Raw genomic sequence first — 14,460 nt, 5'->3', positions numbered from 1 at the left:
AGTATTTCTATAACAGCTTCAAATACAAAAAGGGATTAGATTTGCTAATGTGCTGTCCTCAAAGGAGTATTGATTCCTTTGAGGTTAATGCATTAATAACATAACAAGGTGAGTTCAAGATTTGCCTGAAGGGATTTTTTTCTCCCTGCTTCAGTCTTTTGTCTCTTATTTAGGGTTGTTTTTACCTGAAATTGAAAAGGTAAACAACCTCAAAAATGGGCTGTATTCTGGTAATTCAAAAAACCAAAATAAGAAACAAAAGAGTAATACTTCAGGAGAAAGATAAACCACTACATAAGAACTGTTATGTACTTTCTCTTTGGAGTCTTTGTATTCTTGCTCTGCCTTTGTGAATTCCAGAATCTTAAACTCTCTCATAATTTTTAGGGCATCATTTTATGCACAAATCACAGCTTACAGTGCTGCCACCTATGCACTCCTCATCCTTGTACTAAATTTACTTTTTAAAATCACTAAATGGCTTACAACCTCAGGATCACCTGAATAGAAACAGAATTATTTTTATTTCTGCCCAAAGGTATTCCCTATTTTTTTAAATCATATTATGATGACAGAGATATCTTTTAGAATTTCTTATGTACCTAGTAATATCTTCAGTCACTCTCTTGCTTGGATTAGGTTTTCAGAATATGAACGTGTAAACATTTTCCTCCACAAGTTCTCTGCTAAATAACTTTATTTGGTTAACAAGATCCATATGTTCCATGTTTGTTCATGTATAATCTTAAGAGAGCAAAGGAAGATGAATTAGGAAGAGATAAAAAAGTAACTCTATTCCAGTGATCTTAAAAATGATAAGGAATACTTTCCTGAAATTTAATTCAAACTGCAAAAGCCCAAAGTTAAGCGATTCCTAGATTTATTTGATTGGACTCACCTTGGAGGCTTTAGAGTGTTGACCATTTTAATTTTTATTATTTTTACATTTTTATCGAAGTAAAGTTGACACACGATGTTACATTAGTTTCTGGTGTATAACATACTGATTCATTATCTCTATAGTTATGCTATTCTTACCACAAGTGTAGCCACCATCTGTCACATAGATTACGATTACAATATCATTGACTGTATTTCCCATGTTGTACCTTTTATCTTCATAATTATTCATTCCATGACTTGAAGCCTCATTCCCTCCACCCATTTTGCCCATCCCCCTACCCACCTCCCCTCTTGACAATTTTTAAATATCTTTAACAACACTCCTCAAAAATATATCCATGAAGGGTTTCCCAAAATGCACAGGAATGAAAGTGTCTATATTTTCAATACCTGAATTGTGGGTTTCTAGCTGCTGATCATCTTCCCTAATCAGAGTAATTCCAGCTGGCAGAAGAAGAAAATGCAGCATGTATTACCATAATTTGGAATTCTGAGGGGAACATAAATAGCTAAAAGTTTGATTCTGTCTTAACATATCTATCTCTCAATTCACTATCTATTCTAACTTTTATTTACATAAACTTGTATGCATATAGCCCCCTAGAATCTTTATTTTTTTTTTTTTAGAATCTTTATGTTTAAGAAATGGAAAGAATTTTTAAGTTAAAACCAGTCATTTTCTAAGTGAAACTCAAAGACCGGGATGATCTATTTATTTTTTCAAGGTCACACAGAGAATGTGAGTAGAATTAGTATAAGGTACTTTTCTGATATATAAATTTTGGAATGCTACATAAGGAAATAAAGTAGAAAGTTAAGACATCAGCAGGTACTTTGTAGAGAAAAAGAAAACCATTAAACTATCTTCAACTTAAGTCATTTCCCTTCTGTAATCAAGATGTTAGTCCAGAGTTAGTCCACTTTCTAAGCCATAAGTGCAAATATTATTTCCTTCATGCCAAAAATAGTGTGTGGAGGAAATATTTTCCCATAGGAGCTTCCAATCTTAAAGACAATACAAACAATTCTTTTGCTATGCAGTCTTTGTTGGCAATGGAAGTGGAGAAAAATACCCTTTTAAGCCAGTAAAACATTAATCTCTTAGACACTTCTCCCTATGAAACTGAAAAAAAAAAAAAGTCTTAGATCAAAATATGTGTTGGTTTTAAGTCCTTGGGGGATTTTTCCTCTTTTTAATTCCTTTTAATGCTGGAAATTTAAGGCATCACTTCTGAGTCCAGAACCATCTTGTGGATACATAAAATCTTGTTTTGCCATTTTAAGAATTCAGAGAGGAGAGGGAAGTGAAAAGACAATTGTAGAATACAATAGAGTAATAAAATGAAGTTGTCACTGAATGCTATGAGAGATCAAATATGGTTGTTTTGTGATACATAATGAATCTTCCATCCAAATTCTCTCAGTTTTTAAAGGAAATCTTCACTATGAATAACTGGCAAAAGAAAGATGTAGATAGTAAAATTTAGAAAAGTTGAAAACATTTTGGTGCTTTTCATAAATATGAATTATCATATCCAGAGAAGAAAAGATTGTCTTGAAATATGGAAAATATACTTCTATATTTTATTCTGTATATTTCATGGAAACTCTTTGCTTTCATTCAGACCTATTAGATTTATAAAGTCTAAAATATTCTGAACTTTTTCACATTATGAATTACCTGTAGATTAAAATATTTCTATGTAATGACTGTTACGTGTTTCTTCCAAGTCTCAGCTTTGTGTATTTGTAATTAAAAATGTTTTATTTTTTGAAAGTATTACATGTTAATGGTTTGAGGAAACTCTACCTAGATGTTTTTTATCACTTAGTATATGAAACCTTGATAATATGCTGATATAACTCACAAGTGACATTAGATCTGAAAAAGTTTTCCTTAATATAAATAAAAAGCAATATTAATTATCAATGTAATAAATCGTTTTTTGGATACATTGGTATTTCTTCCCATGAGAACATTATCTGTGGAAAGCATTGTTGATCCATGGAATATTTGTGGCCCCTCCCAAAATTCATAGGTTGAAATCTAATCCCCAATGTCATAATATTTGGAGGTGAGACCTTTGGTAGGTAATTAGGTCATGAGGGTGGAATCTCATAGGTGGGATTAGTGCCCTTAGAAAGAGACCTCAGACATCCCCTTTGGCCCTTCCACCATGTGAGGACTGGGCAAGAAGTGGGCTCTCATCACAAACCTACCACTTTGGCACACTGAGTTTGAACTTTCAGCCTCCCGATTTCTGAAAAATGACATTTTCACAAATAAACCCCTGAGTATGTGGCAGAGCATTATAGCAGCTCAAACAAACTAAGGAAGATATGCAGTATTATTTTCATAAACTATTAGACAAAGTTTCCAATAACCAATAATGTGGAAGTATTCATTAATCTGGTTAATTCACTGGTTAATACAACTTCCTCCACTTCCCAAACTGATACAAAACTCCAACGCTTTTCCTTTTAAATTCTTTTCACCCTTTAGATATCAGTTCTTTACTAAAAGCCTTCAACACATTCATTACTTAGATTTTTCTGAATACAGTGAGAGAAAATACAGGTAATGAGTAAAAAAGGAGAGTACCTCCTAATGCACTACAAAGGGCTCTATTCCATTTTGTCTATCAGCATGACTTACTTCCACATTTTTCCCTCAGCTCATTGAGCTAAATTTACTCATAACACATTTTGTAAGAAGCCAGCAAATAGTCCCTTGGTTTCCAGGAATGAGAAACACTTCTTTTAGTCCACCGGAATGGAAAATAAGTCTTGAATGTGTCATGAAATTACAGATTCACCTGTCTTGCATGACAGTGGGAACCTCATTATAACCCTCTCTTAAATTTTAAAGCAAGGATGCTTAAGACACTGCAGAATAATTTCTTAGGCATTGCTTCCCATTTGTTTTACTGTAGATTAAATAGAGGCAAATGATTGCACAGGAGCAGGAAATTGGAAAACCATACATTTTAGCCTATGAGAGAAAGAGAGAGAGTGAGGGAGAGAGAGAAAAAAACACAGGGCAATCTACAAAAATTTAGGAAGAAAAGTGCTGCTATTAGGGCCTTTCAGAAAGGAGTAATGGGAAATAAACTTGGTAAACTCGCCCTTCAAGGAGTAAAGAATGATACCAATCCTACTAAACTCTGGGAGTGATTGAGCCCAAAGATGGTGAGTTACTTAGGACGGCTCTGCTTTTTTTTTTTTTTTTTTTAGTGAGGCATTATCATTTTAGACTTGATAAATGATTGAATCTTATCTTTTAAAATGGGGATAATAAGTTCACTCCCTTTGCCATTATTTCAGAAGACAGTTCAGCATCACCCTACGCTTGATCCTTGCTTATCACCTGGAACAATGTTAAAGTGACAGATGGCCATAGAAAATGGACGGAGCACCATCTACCATATCAATAATCTTGGGTATGATAATGAAAGTAAAGTAACAAAAAGGTTCAGTCTTGTTTATAGATAGGATAGATCTATTGGTCTCTAGTAGAGGACCAAGTAATTTAACTTTGTTTTGGGTAGTGGTGCTAGCTTGTTAATTAGCCAGCTGCACACTTTCCCCTATTAGTTCTAGTAATTAAAAGCTCACTTTCACAAAGAAACATCCTTGATATCAGAGCAGAGTCCAAGGTTATGCAACAGACCACAGTTAAATGGACCACAGCGAATAGTGATGATTAAAGTTTGTTTTTATTCCTGTCACGAAATTTCCCAAGACTGGAGGGATTGGGATACACAGCTCATCGTTTGCCCAGTGAATTTATGGGTTACTGATTTTTGGATGAATGCTGGAGAATCCAGCTGGTTTTCTTTGTTCTTCTGTTTTCACTGTCCATAAGGAGAATTTACAATCTTAACTGTTTCTGCAGATCAGTGTTTATCTAAGTGTTTGTGTATTACAAGTGGCAGGGAATATTAATTTGTGCTTGACATAAAAAAAATGGGTTTATGGTGGATTTGAAAAAAAAAGTCAAGCAGGTGTTTTCAATGCAGTATTCTCACAATCTCATGAATCCTAACATAAATTGTGTATGGAGAGGGAAAAATGTATATTTCCAGAAGTTACTTGACCATGTACATTTGTTTCCTCCATGGAACATGACTAGGAAGCAGGAACTAGATTTCTTGTGACTAGACTGGAAAATTCTATTGTACTATTCTCCTTAGATTTCTTGCGACTAGACTGGAAAATTCTATTGTACTATTCTCCTTATAAAGTTTATTAGGTAAAACATGTACAATATTCCTTACTATGCATTAACTATATAATCCTGGGTAGATAAGTTTTCTAAGGCTCATTTTTTCCCACATATAGTTAGGACAAAAATTCTTCTACTTCATACAGTTGCAAAATTAAAATATTTCATATTTGTGAAATGCTTAGCGCAGGACTTGACACAGTAGTAAGTTACATATAAATTAATAAAGACTAACACATGGTCAAATACATAAATGAATGAATGAAATCATGTAGGTCAAATGTCCATTTCCTATGTCTAGGGACCGTGGATTTAGACTGCAATTGCTATAAGACAGTCCTTACTGGTCATCTAAGTGTGCCCAGAACCAAATCTATTGTTTGGTTTATAGTGAGGACTTCAAAGTGTTTGCTAAAAGAAAACATAAATTAAAATATTTTAATTTAAAAAATAAGGTAACTAAATAAACTGAAAGATCTGCATGACTTTGAGTCTATTTCATTGTAGCACTCTGAGAGGTGACATTTTCCTTTGCTCTCTCTGAAACTACAATGGATTATGTGAAACTTATAAATGAAATGAAAAATACAAGCATTAAAAAATTATCCAGTTTTCAGGTCTACAAGTCAATATATGGATTTGCCCCCTCCGAAATTCTAGTAATCAGGCTTTTAGAATTTAGATTCTGTCTTCCAGTCAGAAAAAAATATCAGCAAATGTTTTTGATTGTGTTAATGAGATTTTAACTGTGTGACAGTAGCTATTCCTTATAAGGTATCAAGCACTTACTTATATTTCAAGCAAAGAATAGACAATTAGGAGAAAGTGTTACCTTACCTGTAGTGATATGGTAGAGGTAGAAGTATTTACACCAAAGAATTGACAGGGGTTCATTTTTATTAAGATGTGTATTAGAAATTTTAAAGATGACTTCTACATGGAAAAATATCCCCAGCAAAGACTGAAAAGCTAGATGAAAACTACTACCCACTGAGACTTTAAAAAGAGATGCAAATACAATATACATTAATTTCTTTATTTGGCACACTATTTTATGTAATAGTGTCTTCAATGCTGAGTTCAGACAATACCTCACATTAATCAGTTAAGGGCCCTTAAAGTCTCAGAATATTAAATGATTTAACCAGTGACCTGCAAATAAAGTATTTTTAAATAAAACATGCTGTTTTTCATAGAACATTTTTAGATTTTTTTAATTTGCAGTATTTTCCTCCTTAATGTTGTTAATTGTTTTATAATTACTACTTTATGTTGTTAATTTCTTATACTGTTATGGAAGAATGGATATAGAATTTACATCTTTATTAATTCAGCACATTCCACCTGGATGATGACCTAATCATAATTCGAAATCAGGACTGTTTTAACAAATGTTTACAAATTTAAGATTTTCATCTGTGAGTTTTAGTGTTTAACCCCCTGGACAGCAATGAATGTCCTTTCACTTGCCCTTAATTTGTATTGCAACATAATCATTTAATGCACATCATGCTTTTGAGGTTATAATGCAATCAAATTTACTTTTTACCAAAACAAAAAAAAAAAGAGAGAAATAATGCCTTTTCCTTTTCAATAATTCCTACGGAGGGAGAACATGAGCCACAATTTGCCCTTGTGTCATGTCATATTTGACTTATCTGATTTACACAGCAGAATAAATAGTTCTTCTAACAGAAAAGCCAAAAGGCATGCCATCAGTTGCACAATAGGCGTCTGGGTAAGTACACAAATAGCTGATTACAGAGGGTGTCGCTGCCATTACTCAAGTCCCACTGAGTCCAGTAATATGTATTGACCAAGGATAAATGTGTTTCCTCTCTGTGGGCCAAACTTTCAGCAGATTTTATATTGCTCCAGTGTCAAAGAGACAAAATAGATTTTGATCGGGCATAGGTAGCTGCCAGAGGTCTCTAATTTGTGAATGGCATTAAGCTAATTATACCCTAAGTGACCTATAATAATCATTTAGCTGTTTTTCCTCAGCATTTTAACATAGTCACCTTTCCTATTAAGTTCCAAGATCCACTACACAAAAGAACATATTGTAGAAAAAAAAACAGAACAAACACTAAGCATGTTTCCCCTTTATTGTGCAATAGACAACTTTAATGGTTCTGTGTGAAAACTGAAGTTTTGCCAAGCTTGTTTGAATTCTAGAAATTGCTTCATTATAATAGGAAGGAATGAAAAAGGAAAAACTAGATTCCTTTTAAAGATTCCTTTAAAGTAAATAAAATTGTATTTATGAGTAATGTCATTGCATGTTCCCAGCTATCCTGTTCTTTGCAAAAATTTTATAAAAGGTACTTTTTATAAAAAATGTGATAATCTCTGCCTGTTTGTACTAGTTTCTCTATGAAAACTATACCCCTTATGAAATGCTTCTTCTTTCTTTGTATTTGCCTGTTTGCTTATCACCAAATCTTTTGACTTTTATCCTCCTGCAAAAGAATGTAAGTACTCACTCTTGATATGAATGTGGCTCTAGTTTGAAGGTATATTTATATTATAAATAAATATATATTTCCCATTGTGTTTATGTCTCTATAATCACACACTACATAATGTGAAATTACTTGTTTTCATTACAAGTATTAATTGTCATCATCATATATTTTTAAAAGATTTATTTAGTTAGTTATTTGAAAGAGAGAGAACATCAGCTGGAGAAAAGGTAGAGGGAGAGGGAAATAGAGAATCCTCAAGCAGACTCCTGCTGCCTGCAGAGTCTGATTCAAGGCTCCATCAGAGGACTCTGAGATCATGACCTGAGTGAAATCAAGAGTCAGCTGCTTAACCAACTGAGCACCCAGGTGCCTATATATATTTTTTTATTAGTAGGTCTTGCACATGAGTCTGTGGAGTTATGGATGGCATACTTCCTATCTAATCCTCTTTGTAGTCCCTAAAGCTCATATGGTGATTGGAACCTAATAAATATTCAGTAAATATTAGTAGAAAACATGGATGATCACATCATATTCCAGTTTTTCTATCTCTTTTCCAAGGAAGCTTTTGTAAGGGTCTGCTTGAAATGTGTTCATTTACCAGCTTAGTAATATTAAGATGTTAGACAAGGAAAATATACTTCTGAATTGATTGGAAGTCTCTATATCTTATGATATTTATTTACTTATAAAACACATATAAGTCATATTTAGTCTTCTCTTACTAATGTATCTTTATATTTTCAATACAGTGTATGCCTCTCCAAATTTGCCTATTACCAAAAATCAAAATAATCATAAAATGGCATATTTTAAAAAATATATATTTAACGCACTTATTCAAGCAACATTGCTCTTAAATTTTGACTTAAAATTCCATTCTTTTGATTGCATAATTTTCCATTTCTGGCCAATATTTTTCCAAAAACCACCTCTTTTGATCAGGTTTTCATACACAATACACATTTTCGATGGACCATATTTATCACTTGACCTTGAGCTCTTCTCCTCTTAAAACAGAAAAATATTTATGTGTGTGTGCATGTATGTGTTTCAAACATGAAGTTGATGTGAAGACTAGCAAGTAAATAATTGACAATTATTCATTCCTAAAATTTGACACAAAAAGGAAAAGTACCTGACTTTACGAGGAATCCTTTTTTTTTCCCCTGAGGCTATTTCAACTTCACTTAGTAAAATTGCCAATGTATCTTTCCCTTAAATATATGTCTCCTCAGAAAAAAGAAAAAAAAAAGAATATTTCATGTTTAGATAATAAAAATTAGCTATACAATTCAAATTGGAATGTAACAAATATTCTTAGGTAGAGTGAAATTAAAAGCATGCTAATATACTAATGTTTATTTTTTCTGAATTTAATTTTAAATTCAAAATATATTTAATTATAATACAAATTAAGAAAACAACACTGAAAAATTACATGTAATATTTTCATAAGGGAAAGAATATGTCTTTAGTGCTATAGTTTAAAGTTTTTAGTGTACGCTTTTTTTTTAAGATTATTTATTTATTTCTTCATGAGAGACACAGAGAGAAGACGGAGACATAGGCAGAGGGAGAAGCAGGAACCTCGCAGGGAGCCAGATGTGGTACTGGATCCCAGAACTCCAGGGTCACTCCCTGAGCCAAAGGCAGGCACTCAACGTCTGAGCCACCCAGGGGTCCCTAGTGTAAGCATTTGTAACACCTGTTGTCCAAAATGGGTTGCTTACTAGAGTCACTCAGGATATATTAAGATTATAATGCTTTCAGTACCCTATTTAGAGATTCAAATTCAGTAAGTCTGAAATAGGAGCCTGAAATAAATAATTTTAAAATTTAAATATCCTAATTTTTCTGACTCAAATGACATGCAAATGTTTGGAAACACTGTTCTTTCTACATGTTGAAGGTCATGAATACATACTAAGTCACTATATTTTAAGGACAGAAGGGATGCTTAATTTGGAAAACTGTTTATTCCATCATGAGTTGGAGTGATACATGTCACAGTGAAAAAGATTGTAATCAATTTCACTTTTTACTGTATACACAGAGCACATGAATAATTGTATTATAATAAAACTTAGATATCTATATACATGCATTTTATAAAGTATTTGTTTATGTATATAAAATCTATATGCAAGATATGCATGCATGTATATAAATAAAATATATGTAGCTAGTTGGAAGTAATTCTTAAAAATTATGTTTTTTTTTTTGTATGTGTTTTTTAACTTGCAAAAGTTAAATTGTGTTACATATGTTGTACTTTCAACTCGGGTTGTATTAGTCTTCAAAAATTATGTTACCTATCCCTCCTGCTGAAATAATTTCTATACATTCTTACCTATTCTTAATTTTATCCCACATTCTAATGTTTTGCTAATCTAAGTGTCATAAAGCAGTTCCTCCATGTTATTGAATTCAAATTTCTATGAACATGATCTTGTAATGTGACATTGATTACAAATGAAGCCCTCAGGTATGTATGTTTATAACTGACTTTATATTTTATTTATTCAACTGATCCTGAGCCATGCTAAATGATAGCTAACATGTCTCCCTAGGTAAGTGGTATGTTTTGCCATTTACTCTTATTTTTGGCATAAACACTTTTGTCTTTTTGATATTTATGTCTTATCAATCAAAGCTGCTGAACTCTCTTATTGGTCTACTATTTAGTCCAATTGATTCTCTTGAATTTTTTACTTAAAGCATTATAGTGTCTCCAAATAACAAACCTTTTGACTTTTCACTTCCAAACATTATACTTACTTACATTGTCTTATTATTTTAGTGCCAAGATCAGTATGATTATTATACTTCTCAGTATACAGTATACATTTCTGAAACTAGTACTAATAATGAACATCTTTACTTTGTTGCAAACATTGAACAATACTTTTAGAATTATTTCATTTTGTACGGTACTGTGGTATTTCCTTGATAAATAATTTTTTTCAGGTTAATAAAACTATCTTCTATTTCATTAGAGTTTTTGGCTCCAGAAATTTTAACCATAGCCACTGGCCAGTTTCACTGCTGTTCTTTATTATGAGCCCTCTAACAATTTATCTTTAGAATATTTTTCTCCTCTGTAAATGTCCCCCCACATCTCCGGTTCTCCTGGCTACCCTTGTTTTTAGCTGAGCTTCCCCATTCCCCAATTTGTCCAATTAAGAATTATCCACTTTGCATCTCCCAAAGGTTTATCATCAGTTTATCATTGTTGCTGTTATTGTTGTTTCTTAGAAAATACTCTACTTCTTTTTCTTCTTCCTCCTTTCTCTGGTTTGTTTCTAGAATGAACCTGGAAATGTTGGCTAATTCAACATATTGTCCTAAATTGCACTTATATTAATAAATTAAACTTCAGAAGACTTAAGTATCTCTTGTTTAAAAACAAACAACAAACCAACAAAAAGTAAATGTGATCGTGAAGGCTGGGTTCTGAGCAGTTCCATTACCAAGAACCAATCAAGCCATGCTCCCTACCATATTTAAGAGATTATTAGTCTAAGGCATTCAACGTATGCTACTTGGAGAATTTTTGCTGCTAAACTTGATTTTTTATATCAAGGATGTAGAAATATTTGCCATGTTCAGACTACTTTGTTAGGGAATAAAAGATATTAGTCAATTTCTTTGTCAATCTTTATTAGAAACCCTGCATTAATTTACTTTTGAGGTATCTTTCTTATTCAAGAGAGCCCAACATCTCCCAGTTCTTCCTTTGACTATGAATAAGTAAGCTCTAGTTAGAAAAGTGCAGGCTCTTTAAGATGTCTTTATTCTTCTTAGAAAGTTACCTGACACAAGATGCCTATATCTTTATTTTGTAATTGAGAATGAAACCATCTCATATATTGTTTTTTGTTCAAAAGACATTCTGAGAGATTGTGTTCAGAGTGATCAACTAAAATTTAATAACTTAGCCTGGAACATACTTACATCAAAGACACCTAATTAATTTTCATTACTAAAAATGATACCAACATAGGATTTGAATAATAAACACAAAACACGACTTATTTTTGTGTATCTTTATATGCTTTATAAATAATTACACATAAGTTCTTAATGAGTATCAATGCAGTTCTATTATATAGAATCAAGCCAATGCATATGTTACAAGGCAATAATATTGATTTGATCATTTGATTTGATTAAATGTGGTGGATATACCTGTTGTAATAAAAAGAATAAGGCAGTAGCATAACAACCTTAATTCATTTTTGATATATTCAAAATGAACCAACTCTATATGCACAATTTGGTGTCAGCAACCTATTAGTTACTTTTCAAAAAGAAAATAAGATTAAGTTAAATATTAGTCCCAAAACTATAGTAATGGGAATCTTACAATATAAACTTAGCTTTCATGGCTGTTCCTCTTCATAGCTGCTAAAAATTAATTTTATTAATTGCAGTGCCTAACATTTTTTTTAATTCAATGATATCCTCACTTCCCACATAAAATGAGAATCGGATATACTGATGATTAAGTGCATTCAATCCTCCCAAAGAAAAATAATTTATATTCATTGAAACAAATAAACTTGGAATGAACTTCTATCGGAGAAATAATTTCCCCAACATGCTGACATAGTACTTAAAGACAATAATCAGAGAAAGGCATAGATTATTCAAGTGTTAAACTGATACTCTTCACGAAGATGGGTTTTGTTATTCACAACAGCATGATAAAATTGCAAATATATAGGATAAATCTGACAAAATTAACATTGCTTCAGCAATGCATGTCAGTTTGTAGAATGCTTAGAAGATGTGAAGTAACATTTATGTTTCAATGGCTTGGGCTATCAGCATCCATCTGCAAAGTCATTTAATTAAGGATGTTGTTTTTTTCTCTAGTGCTTAACATGTCATTTATTAATGAAACATACATTCATGCACACCCTGAGATGTCAATTTAATGCTTAATAGGAGATATTTACATCTGCTATCTTCAGCATTTTCATATTGATGAATTTTTTTATAAAATTACAAATTTAAATTTATCTTAAAAATTTTCACCAAACATCAGAATAAAAATCATTCTATCCTCTCATGTGGATTGCAGGTGAGCCTCTCATGGAAGAAAGAAAAAGCTTGGGAAGAAAATGATCCTAGTACTTGTAAACAAAATACAGGCAAATGTTGAGTTACCTATAAACAGGACGACCTTGAGCTTACCTTGATTTGGAATTATAACATTAACTCTCTAAAGGAACGTTCCTGAGTAAATTATGCAATACTATATCTATACTATACTATACTATACTATACTATACTATAAGGGAAAGTAAAGTATTTAAAAAATGTAAGTTAGTTAACATGATATATTAGGTCTTAACTAATATTTTGAATCCAAAATTTAAATGGATATGCAAAGCAAATAATGGAATAAATGTGTAAGTTGATCTGTATATAAAATCTTAATAAATCCCTTTAGATATATGTAATTTTAGCTACCAGTAAATTTGACCTTTTGTTTAAAAATCAGTTCAATAAGACATCATGCTAGAGAGTCATCTATTTCCATAATTGTAAGTCCCAATGAATGATGATACATTTAATTCACAGAAGCACTCTAATCAATGCTATAATAGAATGTAATTATAATGATCTTTCCCATTAACCATTGTATCTTTGGTCCCTGGGTATTGCTTCATACATTGCTTTTACCAAGTCTTTCTGACAGAAATATATTGGTAATCTATTACTAAAGAAAATTCTATAGAAACTAAATTGATTAACATCAAGTAAGGTCATAAGAAAGGCATATAAAACCAAGTATTCATGCATTTAGTGTGAATTCTTATAGGTAGGTAAACAATTTTGCATATTATTATCCATTAGGATAAAGAAATGACTTTTATTCACTGAATACATTCAGTGAAATTTAAATAGCTAATGCAGACCTGATATATATGAGGCACTTGAGGATAGGCAGTATCAGTACAACGGAACATTATTAAAGTCTGTAGTACTTAACATCCTAGAGTACAATTGTAAAGTTAGAGAGAAAGAGAAATGTGAGTTAGAATTAGAGAATTGTTGGGAAATGTTAAAGGAAACAATAACACAAAGGATTCACCATTTTTATAAAATCTATGCGAGTCAACTGGCTGGCTCAGTCAGTAGGGCATGCGACCCTTAAATTCAGGATCCTGAGTTTAAACCCCACCTTAAGGCATGCGGCCTACTTAAAAAATAAGTAAATGTATGCTGCATTGTAAGTTATTTATTTTTCTATGTTTTAATTTTCCTAATGCAAAATGGTAATGGCAATATTAACTATCTGATAGTTGCGTTTGTATGATAACTAACTGAGATGATATATGTGAAGTGCTTAGAACAGAACCTCACAATCTTTTCCATGAGGGCACATAGTGGGAGCATATTATTATTTCCAGGGTTTATAAATTTTGCCAAATGAGGCAACTTTAAAATCAAACTTTTCAGAATTAAAACAATTTAACCAATCAAAAAGTGGAGGAATGATGTAGCTGGGAATTTTTTTCTAGACAGTTCAATGCACACCTGAAATAGAGGATTGATGTGTCCAGGAAATGTCATAGGCAAAGGGTGCTATTACTGCAGAACCTGTAGTATTTTGGGGGCTGGGGGAGGGAACGTATATATAGCATAGCAACAAAGTAACTGAGTTACTAGCTCTAAAAGCTGGACTACTTGCCTGTTCTTGTAATCCATTTAAATAGAATCATGTATTATGTAGCATTTGGCAACTGGAATATTGACTCAACCTACTGACTGTTAGGATTCCTGCATATTATTGTGTAAAATCTAAGTATTTTATTTATTCTGGCTGCACAGTATTCCATTATATGAATG

Source organism: Nyctereutes procyonoides, unplaced genomic scaffold (genome assembly GCF_905146905.1).
Source record: "Nyctereutes procyonoides isolate TBG_1078 unplaced genomic scaffold, NYPRO_anot_genome, whole genome shotgun sequence".
In the NCBI taxonomy this organism is placed as follows: domain Eukaryota; kingdom Metazoa; phylum Chordata; class Mammalia; order Carnivora; family Canidae; genus Nyctereutes; species Nyctereutes procyonoides.
This window is presented reverse-complemented; position numbering follows the sequence as displayed.